This window comes from Pteropus medius, unplaced genomic scaffold (genome assembly GCF_902729225.1).
Source record: "Pteropus medius unplaced genomic scaffold, Ma_sr-lr_union100, whole genome shotgun sequence".
NCBI lineage: Eukaryota > Metazoa > Chordata > Mammalia > Chiroptera > Pteropodidae > Pteropus > Pteropus medius.
In genome coordinates, this window is record NW_024349519.1 from 2,538,037 (window position 1) to 2,559,618 (window position 21,582).

The 21,582-nt window shown below is 37.9% G+C and overlaps 1 protein-coding gene and 1 long non-coding RNA gene across 24 annotated transcripts in view; one reads left to right on the forward strand and one right to left on the reverse strand.

The window, feature by feature from the left end:
- Positions 1-21,582, reverse strand: part of PCED1B (PC-esterase domain containing 1B) — a 193,269-nt gene that overhangs the window by 111,708 nt on the left and 59,979 nt on the right. Inside the window, exon 3 of one of the 22 annotated variants that reach the window (XM_039882207.1) lies at positions 6,204-6,346. The exons of the other annotated variants lie outside the window; for them this stretch is intronic. The gene's annotated coding sequence lies outside the window, so the exon portion shown is untranslated. The remainder of the gene's footprint in view (positions 1-6,203; positions 6,347-21,582) is intronic. 22 annotated transcript variants of the gene reach the window in all.
- The window catches only part of LOC120618239 (uncharacterized), a 54,102-nt gene that overhangs the window by 12,622 nt on the left and 19,898 nt on the right, over positions 1-21,582 (forward strand). The window contains exons 2-3 of one of the 2 annotated variants that reach the window (XR_005657190.1): positions 4,319-4,407; positions 7,360-7,464. The exons of the other annotated variant lie outside the window; for it this stretch is intronic. This is a non-coding gene — a long non-coding RNA (uncharacterized LOC120618239). Of the gene's footprint in view, positions 1-4,318; positions 4,408-7,359; positions 7,465-21,582 lie in introns of those variants that run through there. 2 annotated transcript variants of the gene reach the window in all.

A 21,582-nucleotide genomic window follows, 5' to 3' on the forward strand; every position in this document is an offset into this window, starting at 1 on the left:
GAATTAGGAAGTATTGCCTCAGCTTCTACTTCTGGAAGAGATTGTAGAGAATTGCTATTAGTTCTTCCTTAATTGTCTGGTATAATTCACCAGTAAACCCATCTTGGCTTCGTACCTTCTGTTTTGGAAGATTAGTAATTACTGATTCTTTTTTTTTTTAATAGATATAGGTTTATTCAGATTGTCTATTTCTCCTTGGTATGAGTTTTTGTATATTAGATCTTTCAAAAAAATAGTCTACTTCATCTAAGTTATCATATTTGTGGTCATAGAGTTGTTTATAATATATCTTTATTATTCTTTTAATGGTTATGGGGTCAGTAGTGATGTCCCTTCTTTCATTTCTCATGTTACAGTAATTTGTGTCTTCTCTTTTTTTATATATCATTATATTTTAATGTGCAATTTTTATTACAAGTGAGGGCAGATAAGTTTCCTTTTAGCCAGTTTTATTTCTGTTATAAAATGCCAATTTATGTATTTTGCCTGCTTTTCTATTTTATCCAAGGTTTATTATGTATTAAATATGTTAACCTTTTGCTCTAGCGTACATGTTGCAAATGCTTTATTCTAACTTATTATTTTCCTTTTAATTTTGTGTTCACATTTTTCATACACGAGCTTTAGAGAAAGTCTTTTGGTATTTTTTAATTGTTTCTTCTTTTGTTGTGCTAAATAAAACCTAACATTTACTGATTATTTACTGTATCAGGCATTACATATAAAGTGATTTACATATATTATCTAAGTTAAACTTCCAACAATCCTTGTGGTAAGTACTATTATCCTCATTTTATGTATGAGAAAACTAGGTACAAATAGGTGAGAATCCTGTTTCAGGTGAGCACAAAACTCGGACTCGATGCTAGGTACTGTAATACTGGAGACTTAGCCCCTAAACTCTACTGCCTCCTAGCAATGCATTCCCACTTGAATATGGTATGATTTATATACAGTTTTCAATGGATTTTATGTTTTTCTAAAGGGATGCTCATAAACATTCTATTTTGAAAATGTGAAGATTTCAAATTTCAAAACATATGGCTAGCCCTTGCAAAATAAAAAAAAAAATTCATTTAGTTTGGATTTGGAACTGATACATTCCCTTATTTGACTGATCTTGTGGAAAATTGGATTGATAGAATATTGGAAAATGTGGGAAGAATTGTAATAGAGACAAAGAAAATTTAGCAAATTTTAAAAAACACTTATTAACTACAGGAAAAAAACGGTAAAAAAAAAAAATATAATCCCAGTGCATTCGACATTAAATTGTGAATACTGTTGCCTCGATATGTAATATTAAACTGTACTGGGACTGCTCTAAGCAGTCTTGTTTCTGGATTTTACTGCAACATGTTACAGGAAATACATCTTCTATAATATAATACTGACCCCTCCTCTATCCACCATCATGTAGTTTTTTTGGGAGTTCTTTCCTCTAGATGAGGAAGACAATCAGAAGAAAAAGGAGTGTAGGTAGAGGGAAAAGAAATAGTCTGTATTACAGCCATCAACTTTTAGATGGCATTGACTTGTAAACATAATGAATATGGAAAGAGATTATTTCATTTTCTCATGATTCTCATTTCCTCCGTGAGACATAGCTCCAACTTTTAGAAATATTCCTAAAGAATAATTCCAAAAGACTAAAACAGGTCTCTTTTTCTCTCATACAAGAACACATTTCTTCATTTAACAAGTTAAATATATAGTGCTAATAAATAATTCACAATACTCAAAATGAAGACAATAAATTTCAGTGGAATTGCAAAACAGAATAAAGAGCCAGTCTCATTTTTGAAGAGAACAATTTCATTTACCATATAATATTGCCACAGCATATCTTTCCCTGCCTCATTAAAACTCTGGCCATATATTGCTGCTTTTCCCATCTAAGGAACATTCATTCTTTAAATAGAACATGGAACTCCTACCAGTGTGACCTTTCTGCTTGGCGGTCATCTGAAAATATTAACTAGAGTACTTTGTTCCACGGTTCTCAGAAGAGCAGGAGACCTTAATATTCATAGAAGCTTCATTGTTGAAAAAATTGAGCAGTCTGCCAAAAATGACTGACTTCCTTTGTTCTGAAGAAGTTTCTCTTGTGTTTGCAAGAGGTAGATAGCAAACAGACATTTATGGGTTGGGTCTAAACTAGTTCTAGTACTTGTAAAAAGTCCCACCCCCTGAGATGACGCAGGCAGTGGGAAGACATCTGTTTCAGGAGCATGGGAGGAAGTTATCTGAAGGATGCTGGCAGCAAAGGACAAGCAGCCAGAAAGGTCTTAATACAATGTGATGAAGTGTTTCCACAGGTGTCAGAGCACGGCAAAAGGCATCAATAGCATGTGATACTTATTCAGTGTCAAGGTAAGTAGGCAGGAAACCTAGTTTGACTGATCTCGTGGATGCAGCTTAGTGAGGGCAAGAACAAGGCAAGGGCCCAGCCCTGGAGAGACTGAGTAATGAAATGTGTTAAAAACAACAACAACAACTCAGGAAGACAAGTGCAGTTATCACAATTGGGTCTGAAATGGCAGACTCTGGAACAAACTGGTGAAACGTAATCAGCAAATGAAGTTAGACTGTTGGAGACTATCTAGTTGCCTCATACAACTTATAGGACTAGAGCAGTGTGCTGATCCTCATAAGGAAATTTATGTCACAGGGTGAAAATACAATTCTATCTTCCCAGTGAACCATGATTTAAGCTACTCGGGGCTGAGTGCATGGAAGCATGTCTTTATTACTAAAGGAGATGATAAAAAATGCTTGTAGTTTAAAAAGGTAATCCATAATTTTAAATTTTTTTATTTTGGAGGTCAGCCAAAATTCCAAATCTTCTACCTTATCTATCATAGTAATCCAGGTGAGTAAAGGTGGTCTGAATTATGGTGGTGATCGAGGGGATGGGGACAAGGTGAAGGACTGAACAATGACTAAAGTAAAGTGGGGGAATGGGCAAGAATCACGAGCAGGGAAATATTATAGAGAATGGCTTCCTGGTGTTAAAAGATAAACTGAGGCATATGAAAAATTTAGAGTTTATTTGAGCAAAAATCAATTTGAATGGGGCATCGCCAGCCCAGAAGTGGTTAGTTAGCAGTGCTCTACCAAAGGGAGCTCTGGGAGAGACTATAGAGAACAAAGAAACAAACCGAGGAAGTTATTTATTGGCTATAGCTTAAAGCCTGGCTGGCTGTTTGTGATTGGTTGTCTTTAGCATTTTGATTTCATAACCTTGAGACATTTATAGGCTTAGATTTTGGTTTGCTTAAGTAGGCTACCATAGCATTAGAGCCACTTCAGTCTAATGGTCTCCTCGTTTAGTTAATTTATCACTGGTTTCTGGGTTGGTTTGGCAAGTAAGTGGACAGTGATGCCAGCATAGAGTAGGGATAGTCTGATGCCTGGATCTAAACCTGACTCCATTTCTTACTTCCTGTGTGAAATTGAGCCAGCTGCTTAACCTCTCTGAGCTTTATCTGTGAAAGCAAAAATAGTTCTATTCTCAAAGTTGTTGTGAGAACTAAATGAGAATTTATAGCGCTAACTTGGCAGATATCTTGAGCGTCTACTAATTGCCTGAACCCTGAATTCAAGATACTCTCAGTGTGCTAGAAGGGACATGCAAAAACGATTAACACACTGCAATGGGAGAAGTGTGAAAATGTGTGTGCATGAAGTGTCAGAGGAGCCAGGAATCATGCACTCTGCTTACAGATGTGGAGTGAGAGAGATGGGCATTTGAGCTAGACTTGAATACATTTTCACCAAAATGTATTTCCCCTGTGATCTCAGACAAATTAATCTCCGTGAGCCTCAGTTTCTTCAGTTGGGGATAGCACCCATGTCAAAGAACGATTGTGAATGTTAAGTGGAATAATGCATGGAAAATGCTCAGCACAGTGCCTGGTATGCAGCAAGTACTCCATCGTTAGCTATCTTTATTATCTTGATTATCTTGATTACTGTGGAGAACTCTGGGAGTCAGTAAGCTCCGATGGACTCAATGACATATTAAGGTCACAGCTATTAGCAGGATCCAGGCTGCCAACTTTATGCTCAAAATGAAAGTAGAGCTCTGGACTCATCTAATCCTACTTTTTTCGACTGAAGATTCCAAATAGAGTGTTGGATTTGTATAACACAGAGACTCCAGCATCTTTTCCCAAAGGAAAGTTTTGAATGAAGTCATTTAATGCTTGAATGAGCTCATGTCTAAAAGGATTACTCATTTTGACTGGTAATCAGTCTGCCATATGTATATATAAATTCACTTTTGCTTACTAGACATCTTTGGTTTTTTTTCCAGGCTACATATTCCTCTTATTTCAGCCCTCAACACCCTGTTCTCTGCAGCCTATTTGACTTTCATATCAAAGGAAAATGAAAGCAAAAGGAGTAAGTTCTACATCCATTTACTGTCATTGAGGTTTAAAAACTCTTTGGAAAGAGTTTTAAAAGAGGCAAAAAATATAAAGCATAGCCTCCATTGATGAGATAGTTACTATTTTGTTTAAGTAAGCCAGATCTGTATGCAACGAGATAATAATAAAACAATAATTCTAGAATAACATATAGATGTTCCATGGTGATATGGGGTAGACTGGATACACAGAGGAGACAAAGTAAATTAGTGTTCTATAGGGCAGGAGCTAATGAGGATGTATGGAGAGAAAACGGCCATCTCTTTGGCAAGTGCCGGTGCTAAATGCTCTGGATAGAATCTGGATGATTTTGAGTCAGCTCTAGAAAATGGTAATGGATGTGGGTTGGCAAAGAGAAAGCCAAGCAGGGGTTCTCATTAGGATCACCTGGTACTAAAAACAAAACAAAACCAAACCTGCACCCACCCAGGCCTTGCCCCCAGAAATTCTGCTTCAATTCCTCTGGAGCAGGAGGCCCAGGTATCCACACTTTCTGAAAGGTGATTCTAATGTTCAGTCAAGGCTGAGAACCTCTGCTTTAGTGCAAAGAACATATGACCGATATTTCCATGTATGTGTGAAGAGCTGTAGACTTGTGGTGAAAATTTCTTTTTCCTGATTGTAGTGGAAACATGGCTTCTTTCAATTTACCTCTGACAAAAGTAAAGTGAATGCACTAGGCTGTGCATATGCTAACGTTCTCTTGGGGGAGATGAAGGCAAGGATGGCAGTGGTTATCCTCTGAGATCCAGTAGGATTGTTGGAGGTGATACCGGGGTACGGAATTAGGAAGAAACCTGAGGGTTCTCATAAAAAATTCTATGTCTCTGTGGATGGATTTAATTAAATTTATGGTATTGTGAAGCTGTCAAAAGATAAAAGAGTGATGAGAGTCTGAAAACAGACAGCTCAGGGTTTTGAAGTCAGCTGGATGCTCTTGTTAAGTGTTGCTTAAATTCAGTCTCAGCTTCTCCGTTGTAAATGGGCATATTCTTACTAACTTAAATGTTTGTTGTAAAGATATAATGGAATAATACGTGTAAAGCAGAGTGCTGTGCCTGTCACATAGACAATAATTATTAGTTAATATTACTGTTGTTTGAAAAGAATAAAGGTCTGTATGCACAAATCATCTATCCCAGACTCAGGATTTGAGTGGCTGCATGTAAAGAAGGCTTTCTTTGGAAATCGGTATAGACATTAAGGACCTTATGTTCCTAGTACAAAGGGAGTTGAGAGAAATTAGTTCACCCAAAGCCTGCAGGGAGCTGGAAAGAAGAAAGGCCTAGTGGAGGGATCCAGAGTGGAGATGTAGAGGCCACAGTCTCGGAGACCAGGGCAAGGAGGAAGTGAGTCAGAACAGATGGAACTGGCATGAGATCTCACCCATTTTGGAGACTGAGACTCAGAAACTGGGGCCACACTGAGGCAAAGCTTTCCCTTGTGCCCTTTTATGAACCAGGCTGGGATAGACAGCTTGAAAGATAATTTATGAGTTTTGGCTTTTTAGGTGATAATTCCAATTCAGAATTATATGAAGAAATGCACGTGAAAATATTCTCTAAATAATGAAATACTACGCGAAGAAAGTCTTATTGTTTTTCTGTGTAGAGTTTATACCTAGAGATTTCTTCAAGTAATACTGAGCTAGTTTGCACACTTCAGCAGGTTTCCGAGCACATTGTATTGAAGTGGGTACGTGGAGTTTGGGAGGGGGAGGGTGAGAGTGACTAAAAGGAGTGCCAGGAGGGGCTGGAGGAAGGAACTGACCCAAGACGTCTCTTCTGTGGATCCCAGGTCTGGAGCAGCAGAAAGTTATGCCAAGTGCTTGCCAAACATCTCGGGAGCCTTCTGTTTGGAAATTTGAAGGACGCCCATCTTGTCTTAGGGCTAGTTGAAGTGAAAATGCCAAGCTGGAGAGAAGCAAAACATAGGATTCAAGAGTTTGGCTCAGAGTCCAGGCTCATTAATTGTTTGCTGAAATGAAGACAAAATGTGCAATGGCGAGGTAGCACTAAAAAGGAGAGATGGCCTAGCAAATAATTCCACGGTGTTGGATTTGATGTTACTGGCAGCAGAAAGCCATTGTGTAGCCTTGAGTGGTGTTTATGGACCTGTAAACTATGAAAATTGAAGAAATAAATGTGTGTTCCAGGTCACTCAACTGTGAAGTGGACTTTAAAGAATATGTTCATCATAAGAATAATAGCGAGATTATGGACTCTTCTGAACAGGATTGTGTAAGGAAGGAAAACTTTTCTGTTTTTTGGCTGGTCTAATAATTAAATTGATATAAGACATATTAACAGGAGAAAAAAATTTTAATCTCCTTTGTAAGGGAGCCCATAGACTCAAAGACGTGTCCAAAGCATGCAGCTTTTATACCTTTTAGACAAAGAAACAATATATTTGTGAAGAATCGACAAGAGAAGGGATTTGGGCTTCAAGTAGTACATTAGTGAAGAAGTTAGAAGGTTTTTTATACAGTCTTCTCGGCCCAGACTTCCCTATCTCTGGTGATAAGGATGCCTTTACCCTCTTTGTTCAGGGTGGGTACCTTTCACATGGAAGATTCATTTTCTGCTTTCGGGGGGACACAGGAGGGTCAGAATGTCTTTACACTGGCTGTTTCTTAAATAACTTTAATTCAAAATAATCAATATGCCAAAGTAGTGTATTTTGGGGTAGCATATACTGCTCCCTTTCAACTGCGCATTCTGGTTGGACAGCTGTTCGTGGCAGAAGAATGCACAACAGAATTGGTCCAGAAATCAATCTGTTCTCTGCTCACTGGGCCTGGTGTGGGGCTGTATCTGCCCAGGAGGAATGTTTTTTTCCACTTTCATACAAAGGCAACCCATCTCTGAAGGTCCGAAAACACAATGCACGCTCTTTCGCTTAGGCAACTTTTTAACGTCACTTCCAGACTCTGGGGTAAGAAACCAATGATGTGAGCAATAAAGAAGAAGATAAAGATGATCGCAAAGGTAGAAGAAATGAAAAAGAACAGCGAAGTGAGGTGAAGCATGAAGAATGGTAGGACATCCCAAGATAGCGGGAGGTTCTCCTGTCCACGTTTCTGGTGTTGTGAGTAAACATGGAAAATTCACAGTGACCTAATAAATGGCAGAAATCAAAACAAGGCAAAAGGCAATGCAGAGGCATTTTGCAACATGAGGCTGACACCTAAATCTAGCAACTCTATAAACCAGAGCTGGAAAAAGTCCATTTTACCAGCACCATGTCTGCTTTTAGGAAGAAAAAGTAATATGAATATGTTTTCAACGGTCCTCTGAACTTCTTTTCACTTTGATGCAAACTCTCTTCCTCCTCTGCCAACTCCAGCACCACAGTGACACTGGGTGGCTACAGCTTATGTTTCACATTTCAATTTGGATGATGAGAGTTTCCATATTATGTTCATATTAAGGCTCTGCCACTCTTACACCTAACTGCTATCTGTTCTGGTGCACATTCAGAAACTCTGAGAAATAGTTTGGTTTTGAAACTACCTAAGAAACAACCTAAGAAATTTCTAAGGAAAGCAGACTTCATATTACAACAGTAAATCACAACACCTAAGCATAGAATTTTGTAGAAATAAATCAGATTGGTTCAAAGGATTTTGGCGTTACGGCTCCCAGTATATCCAATGCTTTTCCACAGACTAGGAAGACCTGTGGCCAATACCCTTCCTGGACTCTTGTCCCTAAAAGGCTTTTGCGTGGGACATCACTGATCCCAAGTGTTCCAGCTGAAGAATGTGTAACATGATCTGTTTCTCTTGGGATTATCCTTTAATAATTTCTTTGTTCCTCCAACATTTAATAGCCCCCCAACTGTGTTAGATGCTGGGAACACAGAGATAACTAAGGCATGGCTATTTCTTCCAAAGTCCTCAGTAATGGGAGACAGATATGTAATTTAATAAATGCCACAAAATGCTATGGTGCTGTGATGGATGTATGTCTGAGGGAAAAGAGGGGACACCAAGGAGGGAGCAGTGCTCCCAGGCAGAGCAAACTGAAAATCAAGCAACCACGGATCAGAGAGTTGGTGCCACCAGGAAGATGCAGGATGAGTCCAGGTAGAAGAGGTGGCAGATGGGTCCTGGCTAGAACATACAGAAAAACTCCAGGGGAAGTGTAACTTTCCTCTAACCCATAAAGCCAACAGACTTTACAAGACTTGGCCTCCATATGACAAATCTATATTTCCCAGACATGCGCTCAATGAAGCCAATTTAATGTTTCAAGAGGAATTCCAGAATGTATAGAGTTGGGAGTTGCCTAGGGGATGGAATGCTCAGACAGTTACTCCATTACCGGTGAATTCATGAGTATGTTTAGTCCTCATCCTAGCTGTGAAAAAATATATTTAATAACATTGATATGTTTACTGTTTAGCGCTGGGTTTAACTGTTTAAACCTGTCACTGAGTGAAGATTAAAAATGCATGTGTTATTATATATGTTGCTGTCTACAGTTAAAACAACATTGCCGTTTCTCTCATTCTCTGCTTTTGAAACTTGGTTAACAATTCCCTTGGAGCGAGGGTGGGGGATTTTCATCAGTACCAGATCATTTCACCTGCTTTTTATCTCCCTGAGATTTCCAGTTTCCTGACACTTCATTTTCTTTAAGTTTACCATCCTTCTCTTGGTTTTACATGAGATCTCATGGCCTTGCCTTGTGAAAAGTACCTCTCAGATACCTTTAACTTTCCAGCTTCTTACTTGGAACCATCTACTTGGATCCTTCCCCTAAATTTCTGAGGACTTCTGGAGAATGTGAAGATTTGTTTTGGGATGAATCTCAAACACTGTTAAATAGGGCAGCATTTCTAGCATGCTGTCTGCAGAACAGCAAAATAGTCCCTCTTTATGTATGACAGTCACTTTCATTTATTGCCTCCCCAAGGCCATTTTCCCCTTCTTCAAGTGTGTTCATATGATGGGGACAGATTCCTTGATCACAGAGAGTGTAGTCCCTTCCTCAGGCCCATAGATGAATCAGGATAGCCTAAACCAGGTATGGAAATCTCCTTCCCCTTGGCCATTGGTCTAAGTTTGGGCATCTGACCCAGTTCTGGCCAATGGGATTTAAAGGGAAATCTGGAGACTGCAAAAGATAAAGCTTTGTGATGAAAAGGCCTGTATTAGTTTCCTAGGGCTACTGCAACAAAATACTTCAAACCAGGTGGCTTAAAACCACATAAATGTATTTCTTCACAGTTCTGGAGGGTATAAGTGTAGTCCACACTCCCTCCAAAGGCTCTGTGGAAGAACCCTTCCTCGCCTTCTCCGCATCTCTGATTGTTGTCAGCAATCCTTGATGTTCCTTGGCTTGCAGCTTCTTTTACTCCAGGTCCTGCATCTGTCTTCGTTTGGCCATCTTCCCTCTGTGTGTTCTCTGCGTCTTCACATGATGTTCTCCTCTCTGTGTCTGTCTTTGTTTTTTCTTCTTATAAGGACACCCTAATTCATTATGACTCATCTGAACTAATTACATCTGCAAAGACCCCATTTTCACATTCACAGGTACCCAGGATTAGGATTTCATCATATCTTTTTGGGGGGAGATAATTCAACCCACAAAAAGACCTTTTGCCTTTTTCCTTTTATCTTTCTGGAAGTACATCTTACGACTATGAGGCATGAGGAGAAACGTCTAAAATCTAAAGATGGTGGAAAGGAAAGCTAAGGAAAGGGTAGGTATCTGATAGCATCACAACACAGTTGAACTATTGCCAATAACCACTAACCTCTAAACCTCTTGAAATGTAAGAAAATGACCCTGAGCTACTAAGCTACTGCCAGGTTTTCTGTTCCTTATACTCAAAAACATCCTAACAAATTTCCTCAGTTCATAATAAAATTAGAAAAATAAGTAAGTTAATAAAATTTTCATAGATCTAAATTCATTAAATTTAAAGGGCTGTTCTTTATTCCAAAGTTATGTCATTCTCACTTTTTTGTTATTAAAATATTCTTTCTTAAAATATTATCTTATGAAATGATGGTGACTGTAGATTGCATTTGTTTTTAATGTCTTTGTTTGGCAAAGGGAGGGAAGGAGGAAGGAAGGAAAAAATTTTAGAAAGTTAGTCTTTCTCTAATTTTCAAAAATTCTTTTTTTTTAAAGCTTCTGAAATCCAAAAGTCTGTGACAAGAAGAGTTCTGGCTGAACTTGCCTTGAACGATTAGAATTGGTGGTGTGCTCTGTAGTCTCTGGCACCAGCTCAGGAGAGCAGATGCTTAAATTTCCAGGAAGCGGCTTGACATCACCTTGGTAGCTTGAAATTCGACACAGTGGGAGTAGTTACACCATAGAAACCTGCAAATGCTATAAATCAACCCCTCTCCCCCTACAGCTGGTTGTTTTCCAGCATACCCCTGCCCTGATCCTGCCTCTTGCAAGTGTCCAGGAGGTAAGCATGCAAGGGACAACTCACACCAACTAAAACACGAGATTGAGATGGACTTCATTAACTACTTTAAAATTTTACAATGAAAAATATTCTCTCTCATTGCTTGTTTAATTATTTGACAGTCCATTTCCCCCACTAAAGTATCAGCTCTGCCTCGGCAGGAACCATGTCTGTTCTATTCACACAATATCCCCTATGACAGCACAGAGTGGGCATGGGTGCCCTGGTCTTCCAAGAAGTCATGGTCAAAGACTCCATAGTGATCAAAATGTCTAGAGGAGCAAAAGTTGTCATAACACTAGAATATTCACCAGTGAGGGAAGTCTGTAGATGTTGAATTCCTGTCCTCACGGGTGCACATTCTTAGATGGCTGAGTAATAATAGGAAAGTAACGGAAGTATGATGCAATTTCACATAGTGAAAATCACTTGGGAGTAACTTTTAAATAATCCACTACAGTGTGTTCAGTAAAACACCGGTTCAATAGATGGTTTATAGGTGTTTTAAAAAAATTAAATAGTTTGGTAGCCAATACATTTGGGAAATGTTTGTTAAAATGAGTTAAATCTATTTCTTTATTGCTAAACTTCTCAGAGCCTTTAACACGATGCTGGTATGCTTGTGAATCTTTACTTTGACCATGGAATAATAGTCAAATACATGAAATGCATTTTTGAGTGCATTACCTATAAATAGTATTCCACAGAGCACAGAGCACATTTTAGGTGCCCTTTATTTAAGAGAAAAAAAATGACATCACAATCTCTGGAGTGATGAGTATCATAATCTTGTTTGTTTCTGTGTCCTCATTTTTTCACATTCTTAATGACAGCTGGAAGTTTCTACTCTTAAGGCAGTATGCTGGAGCTACGGAGAGCTAGAGCTCTGGAGCTGCCTTGGGTTCAAGTCCCAGCTCTTCCATTACTAGCTGTGTGGCCTTGTGCAACTTCTTAAACCTCAGTTTTCCTCATTTGTGTAATGGGAACAATAGAAGTAATATCTACCTCCTGAGTTATTGTAAGGCTTAAAAAAGTTAACACATGAAACACTCAATGTCAAGTATGATTAAAATTTTAGCTCGCTCAGTACTGTAGGTCTATTGCTTACAGTGACTCCCTGCCATGCACTTTGAATTCTTCTAAGGCCTCTCTCTTTCTTACCTGACCAATTCAGAGAAATAAATTCAGTTCTTCTAGCAGTTCCTCACGGGGAGGGTCTCCCAAGCTTTCAGCCATTTAAGCTGCTCTTTTCTGAACTATCTTCAAATTTCACTGGCTCTCTTCAGCTTTAGGATTTCTAACTGAGCTCAGCCCTCTGAAAAATGCCTGCTTGGAGAAACAGAACCATTTGTGACTTCAAAATTACATCATACTGTTCTTTGAAAAGATTTGTAAAGCCTTTGGCCTTTCTGTTATCAGTGGGAGTAAACTATTATTAGCATCCAGTTCTGTACTGATATTCTTGGATTTAGTTCTGATTTTGAAGGAAGGGAATTACAAGATGTTTCTTGTGGCAGAGCTAAGATTGCAGAAGGGTTGTAATGGTTGGTAATCATGTTCTGTCCCTCTGGTTAGCACTGACAAAAAGTTGAGCTGTTTTACTTTTTTAAAATTTTTATTAGAGGGGATAAATTAAACCAAGAGGTAAAATAAGTTCCAGATTCAGATTTAAAAGAATTTGGAGACTCATCATTCTACTATATATAGTTTTTGTATCTCATTGTACTCAATCAGGAGAAATATGGTGGAAAATACCTTCAAGAGCCAGAACCCAACTCCCTGGAACCATGATTTAAATAGATGAGAAATACATATTTCAGAAGAAAACATCGAATAACATCAAGCTAGCTAACCTTAGTGATTAATCAAAAATCAGCTATTAAGGCATGTTATAGTATAAGTTAAGTCAGCCCACTATCTCATTCTTTATACATATAACATTGTACTAGAATTTAATCTCCATGGGAAAAGAGATTTTTATCTGTGTTGTTCTCTATTATGCCCTCAGCCTCTAGAAGAGTATCTGGCATGTAGTAGACAGTTAGTCAATACTTGTCAAATTGATTGATGAATGAATGAAAACAATATGTTTAGAACTAGAAAAATAGGATGTGATTGTTCAGAATTATGAAGCAGAGGCACTGAAAGGTCTGTAATGATCATAATATCAGCTATGTCAGAATGGGACTGCACCTCTTAAAGCAGAGCAGTTCACTTGTGAAGTATTTAGAAAAATGCTGAAAAGTGCTGACTTGAAGATTAATCAGCACTAACTTAGTTAATTGAGGCTTTTTTTTTAAAGAATGAAGGCGTAGACACTGAGCTTATAAATTATTGTAATCAGTGCAAACTTTGCATTTGATAATAAAACTTTATGAAAATCTCTCCCTCAGCTGGCATTCCCAGATGTTCTGATGATCTTTAATGATCCCTTGATTCACTTTTGAGAAGAGGCTACCCCGTATTAATCCCTATGTTAATTTTCTTGCATTTACTTGGGACTAACATTGGCACAGAAGGTCCCATATGAATCTTTCAGAGATGTAGAAGATCAGAAGCAGAGAAGGGAAGATGGAAACTAATTGCTAAGGTCTAAATTGTGGTTGCAACCTCATGGCAGGTAATCGGGCACTTCATAAAGCATATTATGGCAATGCTTCCATTTGTAGTTTATATCAACTAAGTAACAATTTGTATCATTATTACATCTTTACAGTGATAGTAATTTCAATTTTAATGATAGGCAATTGCCTTGAGAACTTTTGTAAACAATAGTAATAAATTTTTATATCTTCAGCATGAAGTCAATCTTACTTAAATTCCGGATACTGGGATATTTAAGGTACCTTCCTTCTTTTTTATTTTTTTCTTTATTTTTTGAGATGATGGCATGAGTCATATGAGTTATTTATTTGACTGTTGCCATTCTATTATTCAAAAGTGTAAACTTAATGTTATCTGGCCTCACCAGCCCATGGAATTTCCCATGGCAGTACTCCATCTTATCAAATAGTAGCTTAGCACACCTCCCACCAACTGTCCCTATTTATTTTGGAGACTCCCCAAAGAGGTGCTTCACATTGGCCCACAGACCTGTCTGTCACATATAGTTATTACATGGTGTCCACCATGTCCTTCTGCTGGCTGCACTTCCTGTCTTTGCCTGTCTGCTATTTGATTTACGTACCACTGCCAACAACCATAGTCTGCAGTAAGAATGTCAAATGTTCATGCCAAAGATGCCATTGCCTTGGATGTGACTCTGGTACCGGATTTTGTGCAGAGGAGGAGAGAAAGGCCCTCTCTCTTATTCCCTGCTATACTCGGTCACGTGGTGCTTCAGCAGATCCCAGTGCATCGAGAGTCTTTTCTTTTCTTCCAACTTCTGGCCTTTGCCCTCACTCAGAATCTTAGGAATTCTCCCATGAAAATAATGTTATCAGTATCTGGCACTCATTCCTTGGCCAGTCTAAAACATACTTTTGGAAAAATTCTGTAAGTTTCCAGTGGCCACCCCCACCCCCCACGGCACCCAGGCTGGGCTGAGGCATCAGTTGGGGCAAAGATGCCACAATTCTCATCTCCCTTTTCTCCGTGGGCACTCTCTCTCCAACGAAACTCTCCATCACGAAGCAGGCGCTCCATGGATATCACGGGGCTATGTGCGGTTTTCGAGCGAGTGGGATGGGAGCACAGTGAGGTGATATCTGCAGTCAGTTGACCAAATGCTTCCTTCAGAAGGAAATCTTTCTTTCCTGTCTCTGCAGTGATGAAATAAAATTCAACCACCTTGGGCTCCACACAATATAACTTCCTTCAGTGCATCATTCAGGTGGGTGTTGCCTACCGTCCCTTCCAGGGACCAGGGTTAGTCATCTCTTTGTTGAATATAAAGGGCCTTTGTGGAAATTTTCCTTGGCATTCCCAGCTGATACTACATCTCAAACTGCTTGGCCTGTGCCAAAAGGATGGTCTTTTTATTTGCTTCTCTCCTCCATTTCTTTACTCAGCTTCAACTGTATCTTCTTGCTATATACTTTAGGGATAGCTTTGACTTCTCTGTCTTATGTGTTCCTGATTTTAGCTGGTCTGAAATCCAGACACTTTTTAAGAAGGAAAAGTAATGAATAATAATATTATTTTAAGAGCCGGTGGACAAGACACATCAATATTAAAAAAGACAGCAGATAGATTGATGAATTTCCAAATGGGATTTTTATACATTAGAAATGTCTATGACCCAGCATTTAAAAATCATTATAATAGTCTAGATAATGACCAAATAAAATTAATTATGAGGTTTGGCCCCTTTGGAAAAAAGCCTTGAACTAATTTAATTTATGGATATGAGGATACTGTGCAAGTTAATGTCAATTTACCAACTCAAATAATATGAAAGCCCAAGAGTAAATAAATACTTTTATATCAAACTCGATTTTTTATTGCCCAGATATTATGGGCACTTGGCTACTTTGCTTCTAGTATAATGTAATATAGGAAAAAAAAAAGAAAAGAAAAGGAAAGGAAAATGAGAGAGAAATAAAATTAAATTTCTAAGGTCAGATTCCTAAGACGAAGCCATTACTGTATGTTAACTATAAATATTCTGCTCAACTAGCAATTCACTTTTTCCATAATTTGTGATTTATTCTCCTCTACCAAACATCATAAATGAAGAATTAAAGAATTTGAGCAGAGATGTTTAAAGAGATATTTTTAAATAATTATGTGTTGTAGTATCTGGATATATAAAATTACATAGTTTTATATACAATGTATATAAAAAGGTATATAATTATGTGTTATAAGTAACAATAAGTGCCATTTATTTAGGCTTACTATGTACCAGATACCTTTCTAGAACTTTACTTACATTATCTCATTAATCTATGCATTAGTTTTAATTCCCATTTTATTAACTTGCCCAAGTTAATATAGTCTCTACATGGCAGGCCTAGCATTTGAACCTGCATATGCTTGACTGCTAACCCATATGCACTTAACCTCTATGCTATGAGACACAAAGTACAGGGAGCCACTTAAAAAAAAAGATTAAGTGTATAAATTATTTCTCTATCTTCTCAAAATTGCCGTTCATTCAAATTAGCTATAAATCTGAAAAAAGTAAATTCCAGAAAAGATGAGGAGCTAAGAGTGAGGGGGTCTGAGTAAGGGGGTGTATGCTGAGACCAGTGTGTGGAATATGCCGGTGAGCAGTGAACACAGAACCCAGAGGAGGCAGAAATCTGAGCAAGTCAGGATTCAATGCCAGAGAGTGAGGAGGGCAGAAGGGTGCTGCTGCAGGGCAGTCGTGCACAAGACCAGGGATGAGAGGGGTTGCAGGAGATGAGAGGGCATCAGGAGGAGCCAGAGCAAAAGCAGGTACCAAGGAAATTTGATTGTGGCTGGTCCTGTCTCTGCTTCTACATTTTCTACGTGTTGCCCATATTAATAGCCAGTCCCAGCAGAATCGGTCTAGGCTTCTGGCATTGGTGTGGCAACAGGCAGTCTGAGGCATTATGCTGAGGCGGAAGGAGGATTCACAGCATCTGTGCACAAGAAAATCCTAGCTAAAGGCTGCATTTGAAAGACACCAGGTAAATAAGTACCAGGATGTATGTCATTCAGGGTGCTTTGCTTTTCAACCCCTGATGATTACTACTTCTAATAGGGCTCTACTAGATGATGCCCCATGTCTCCCAAGGGCAAAAATTGGTTTACAGAGACAGTTCAATCTGAACCCACACACACACAAAATTTCCTAGCTACATTGTAAATTACTGGGCCCCTCTCACTGGTTGAATTCAGTGAGTCACAAATTATTCAGAGCCATGTCCATACCACGGGTTAACTCTCGTCTGTTCCTATCTTAGCGGACGTGTTCTAACTGCCAGTTCTCCCCTTAGAATGTAGTGCTGGAAACTGCGTGTTTCATTCTACATGTGGCTTGACCAGCAGAGAGTACAATAAATGCTACTTTCCTAAACTTCACCCTAAACTTTTATTACTTATCATTTAGATTTCATTAGCATTGTAAGCTGTCACATCCCACTTTTATTAAGTTTGAGGCCATTGAAAACTGCTGAATTTTTTTAAAGGGCAGCTATCAAGCCAGATATCCATCTTATACCAATTAAAAATGAAAACCCAGTAAAAAATAACTTTTACATGGGTCTTTGCCTGTATTTTTGTTAATTTCTTTGTGGTTTTAGAGGCCTAACATTCCAAATCACTGGTTAGGGTTGAATTCCAGCATCCCCTTGACGGTGTCAGCTCTTCAGGCTCTGTGATATCTGCAGATGTGACAAATTGCCTTCTATGTCTTTAGTGAATTAAACAATTTTAAATCGGAGTCAACAAATACTTATTGAGCACACATTCTGAATTAGCCACTCTTCTAAATTTGAGGATGAATGAGATGTACTAATGACATATGGATGAACTAGAAATAACTAGTCCCCAAGGGGTTCATGGCACATGGGGAAAACAGGCGTGAATATGGCAAAGTGCAATACAGTATGAGTAAAGTGGAAGTAAAATGTTCGATGGAAATATAGAACATTCAGCAACTTACTAAATTGCTTTAGTAGTTTTGGTTTCTTATATATGTAATCTTCATTAAATCTCTTTTCAAGTTTCCAATTGGTTGGTATGGTATCAGTTCAACCTGCAGCTAGGTTTGCCTAGAGCAACTGGATCAGGAGATTGACTGAGAACTTTGCATCACCTGTGCTGATCACAGCAGCACATGTGGACTCGATTTTATGAAGAATGTTGAAGGACATGACCAATACATTAGGAACACACATACATCTCATTGTACCAGCACTTAGTGTGATTTTAACTTGAAGACAACAATGATATGAAAGAGTGCATAAGAGAGTCATCTGACACATGCTGCCTTTTCCAGAATGCAAAGATAACAAGGAAGCAACAGGAAGCAAAGGGGCCTCCTTCAGCAAGGATGAATGTACTAATGGCAGGATGGCTCACTAACTGCTTTACAATCCCAGCAATAATTCAGATATGCCACATCTCTAGATTTCTGCATCTTATAGTTAGCTACCATGCAGGATCACACAATTTTTGGTAGCTGAATCTAAAGGAATTATTTGGGTGGTTGACTAATTGTTCCTTGACCTTGCCCTCCAGATAGAAGGAGGAGGAAATGGAGGAGGAGGAAAACTTTCTGCCCACAGTTTTTTCTAGACTTCCAAATTTACACTAGCCTTGTTCAGATTTACTAATCTGAATCTTAGAAAAAGAACAAGAGATTACCTACTCAGGTGTGGGGGGGATCTTGGTATTTTACACCGAAAATAACTCAAACCTGAATATAACTAAAAGGGGAAAGAGTTCTTTCTAGCCTCTAGCCTCCATTCAGAGCCTTCTTTTCTGTCTTGATATCCTCTTCCCTAGGAGAGGCTTAGGCACCTCTACCAGGGCTGTCCATGGCCCCTGGTCCTCAGGCAGACACCTAACTATGACTTCCCAAGTCAGGACCCCAGGCTCAGACCTTTCCAAGCTTGGGCTTTATGAAAGGTTGGTGCTCTCTCAGCCAGGAGGCATGCCAGGGCCAGCGGCCCAAAGATTTTCAAATAACTTTTTGTTTTGCTTTTTATTTCCTTCTCTTCCTTCCCTCTTCCTTCTTAAATCATTCAAGCATTTTATTACTAAAGTTCAAAACTTAGTTCTTAGCCAATGCAAATATGAAATAAAATTCCTGAAAGATATAATAAAGATGAAATAAACTGTTAATAGAGAGCCAAGAGAACACATGGAGTCAGGGAATCAAAAAATGGTGCTGGAACAGTTGGACATTCTTATGCAAAACAAAAACAAAGATAAAAAACCTCAAATTTTTTTGAATTGGATATAAAAACTCAAAATGTATCATTGACTTAAATGTACAATGCAAAAATGTAAAAGTTCTAGAATAAAACAGAAAAAACCTTTGTGACCTTGGGTTAATAAAAGACTTCTTAGGTAAGTTGCAAAAGTCAAAATCATAAAAAAAAAAAATGATAAATTGGACTTTATCACAATTAAAAGCTTATTCTCTTTGAAAGACACTATTAAGAAAATAAAAAGACAAATTACAGACTGAAAGACTATATTTGCAGGAGAACAGATATCTAATCAAAGACTTGTAGCTAGAGTACATTAAGAACTTTCAAAATCCAGCAATAAGAAAACAACCTAGTAAAAATATGGGCAAAAAATTTGAAGACTATCAAAGAAGATATACAGATGTCACATGAAAAGATGCTCAACATTGCTATTGATTAGGGAAATGCAAAATAAAACCACAATGAGATACCACTTGCTAGAATTGTTGAAATAAAACTGATAATATCATATGCTAGGGAGATTGCAAAGCAACTGAAAGTCATACACTGTTAGTGGTACAGCACTTTGAAAAACTGTTTGGCAGATTTTTATAATTTTAAACATATACTTACCTTATAACTGAGCATTATTTTTCCTAGATATTTACCCTGGATGAATGAAAATTATATCCACACAAAAACTTGTATCCTAATTTTATAGTAGCTCTATCCAAACTAGAAACTGGAAACAATCCAGGTGCCTTTAGGGGTAAATGGATAAACAAGCTGTAGTATATCCTTATGATGGAATACTACTCAGCCATGAAAAGAAATGAACTACTGATACAGGCAATGACTTGGCTGAATCTCAAATGTTCATGCTAAGTGAAAGAAGTCAGACTCAAAAGGGTACATACTGTATGAGTCTATTTATATGACATTTTGGAAAAGGGAAAGCTATAGTCATAGAGCAGGTCAGTGATTGCTAAGGGCTCAGGGATGAAGAAGGAAATTGACCACAAAGGGGCACTAGGGAACTTTTTGGAGTGGCAGAAATGTTTATATCCTTATGGGGATGGTAATTACATATGTATACATATGTTAAAAGTTGTCAAGACTGGCACATTCTACTGAAGTTAAATTGTTTCTCAATTAAAGCACTTAAAAATTGAAGGTGAAACAAATTTCAGATAAATAAATGGAAACGGAATTCATTGCCAGAAGACCTACACTAAGGAATGCTGCTAGATGGGAATTTAGATCTTCAAGAAGGAAGCAAGAGTGCTGGAAATGGTAAATGTGAAATATCCTGACATATGCACACATTCCTCCATTTTCCCTTCAATAGGAGCAGGTAGAATGTAAAATAACTTATAGTGTGGAGGAGGATGGTGGTGGGAAGAGGATTCTTAAGAAACAAGGGCAGAGTCACTGAATCCATTAAGGATAACTAGTTCCTGACCATGGTGAAGAGTAGATTCAAACTAGGTATCCTTGACGCCAAGCCACTTGATGAATAAAACAAATTTGAGCCAATTATTCCCAAACATTGCATGTTGGGCATTTGGTGTCTGTGACTTGCTATTAGCAGATATTAAAAAATGTTTGTTAGGTAATTATAACCTCAACTTCTAGTCTTTTAAGAGTTATTCTACAAAAGGTAGAATTAGCAAACTGATACTTGCTAAAGGTAGGACATGATAAAGTCACGAGCCAAGATATTAAATTGAGGTCAGTTTGATTTCAAACTCTGCTTAACTACTGACACTGCACTGGTTTTAATCTTGACTGTGTTTTCTCATATGTAAAATAAAGGTAATAATAGTACTTATCTCATAGGGTTATGAGAATTAAATGAGAAAATATCTGCAAAGTACCTTACATATAATAACTCAATAAATGGGAGTGTGTCCACAAAAATATGATCTCTAGTTAATACATCTTACAGCCAGCCAAGACTTCAGTGAGAAGGAGGCTGTGGAATCCCCTTTTTGTGGATAGATTACTGCATTTTTCCATGACAAGAGATGTCATCTTTATCCTGACAGCCTTCCAATCAACCATGCCTTCAGGTAATCACGGACTTCTAAAAGGAGCAACAGAAATGTTCTCCTTGTAACCCATTAAACTGCATATTGAAAATCGAATGAATTTCAAATAATCCTCAGGCTATTTCTGAGAGCTTTGAATTAGCAATGGTTACCTCTGAGGCTAAGCCTGCTGCATTTGTGGACCAAGACCTGCTCTGAAGCAAGCGTTGTCTGATAATGCCTTGGATTAAATTTGGATAAAATTTAATTGTATTCCTCTAACATTTATTGACCTTGTCTTTTTGCTGGACATACTGGACATTTTTGCATATTTATTTATTTTAATTTGTTTCAATATGAATACTCTTTAATGCATCTGTTGCATTTCCCACAGATGGTTTCTTCAATGTTTCAAAATATATTAAAAACCTGAGACATATTGGTGAGGCTCTTATTATCATTTTTTTAAGATGTGAAATCTTTCTTTTAGATGAGTCATGTTTAAACAATTGATGAAAATAGTGTCTCTTATGTGGGCATTACATTTTTTCTTCTAGTATCTTAGAGATTAATCATATTCATCCTAAAATTAGTGATTGTGAATCTTCTTAGGCAGAATGTCTCAAATTCCATTTTAAATGTAGACATTCTGCTCTCTCTCCACCATGTTCATGGGGAAAAAATTATATGTTTGTGTACAAAGCTAAACAAATAATAATTCTGAACTTCCCAAAGGGTACTCTAAGTTATATATTAGCTTTGGGAAGATCTCTTTACACCTCTTTTGATGGTTGTTTTCTTTTTTCTATGACTTGCCATGGTTTAAATCATTCAATTTAACCCCTGATGGTTCATTCTGTG